The sequence below is a fragment of the Alexandromys fortis genome, unplaced genomic scaffold (genome assembly GCF_014885135.2).
Source record: "Alexandromys fortis isolate MF-2015 unplaced genomic scaffold, M_Fortis_MF-2015_v1.1 scaffold_1, whole genome shotgun sequence".
NCBI lineage: Eukaryota > Metazoa > Chordata > Mammalia > Rodentia > Cricetidae > Alexandromys > Alexandromys fortis.
The window spans coordinates 14,326,806-14,328,327 of NW_026067927.1; positions in this window are offsets into that span (position 1 = coordinate 14,326,806).

A 1,522-nucleotide genomic window follows, 5' to 3' on the forward strand; every position below is an offset into this window, starting at 1 on the left:
TACAGATGCCTGAAGACTATCACAGGTAATTTAACAACAGCCAAGAAAATATGCAGTTAGCTGGGGGCATTCTGACCACCAAGTTCCAGAACAGGGTTCGATATTTTCCCACGGGACTCTTCAAGGAAGGGGGCAGAAACTAAAAATGGCTTCAGCTGAGATAAGATGGAGACACCTTTGTTCTGCTACTCTGTCTCCGCCTCCTGAATGCTGGGATTAAAGACTTTATCCCTCCGCACGTGTTTCATATCGTACTGGGATTGAACCTAGGGTTTCAGACATTCTGGGCGAGCATGCTACCAACGGAGGTCTACATTCCCCTTCATCTTTCGAGCTTTAGTAGCTTCAAGCTATGTTAAAAACCTGTTTCTCCCCCTGCTGGCAATGTGAGCATGATACCTAAAGCCCTAATTTTATTTATTTACTTATTTGTTTTTGTTGAGATTGCATCTCTCTGGCTGTCTATATAGACCAGGTTGGCTTCAAACTCAGATCTGCCTGCCTTTGCTTCCTGAGCGCCGCGATTACAGACAGGCTAAAGCCTAATTTTCTTGACGGGCAGCTCAGAAAGTGACTAATGTAACACAAATGCCTTAGCCTCTGGGTGCCACTCTTCTCCCAGCTGTTGAGAGAGAGCAACTCAGCAGGGAAGGAACCAGGGCTGCAGAGATGGCCGGATTACAGTGGTGTCATTTCATTTTGACAGACCACGGCAGAGCAGAGCAATTCACATCATGGTGGCTCGGAAACAAACAGAAGAGGGACACACGAATGGGCCAGAGCCAGAAACAGTCCCAGGGCATGCCCCCGGCGATAGGCTTCTTCCAGCTAGCTCCTACTTTTGACCCGCCTTCCAATAATTCCATCACGTTGGGCATCGTTCAAGTCATTCACCCATTCATTCGGCCAGAACTGTCACGGTCTAAAGGCCTCAGATAAAGCCCTCACAGACACACCCAGAGGTGTGCTTTACTAATCCCTTAGGTAATTCTCCGTCCAGTCAAGTTGACCATGAAGGTCTGTCAGCACACATCGTGTAATTTATAAACCACATGTGAGGTGTTGGCATAGTCTAAAGACTAGCTCTTCTGTAAAGAGCACCTCTAGTTCTGTGATCACACCACGGGAAAGGACAGGGCAGCTCTCTCGGGCCTATTTGTTTTTTCAGACCGGGGCTTGTTATGTATTAGAATAACACCCAAGGTAGCCTGGAATTCACTATGTAGCTAAGTAGCCCAGGTTGGCCTCAAGCTTGAGACATGTGTCTCCCAAGTGCTGGTATTACAAGCCTGCACCACCGTCCCAGCCTCAGGCTTGCTTTGGAAGGGGACCCATCCCATTGTGAAGCTTTCAGCCTTTGAGTCTATCCAGACATCACACAGGGTGCACCTCCTACCGCCAGCACCTGGGAAGTTAGGATTCATTCTTTCCAGCTCTCTTTCCTTCTCCAGTAGCTCACTGTGTTGTCTGAGCTGGCCTCAAACTCAACCCTCCTGCGCCACTCCCTGAGCTCTGGGATTAG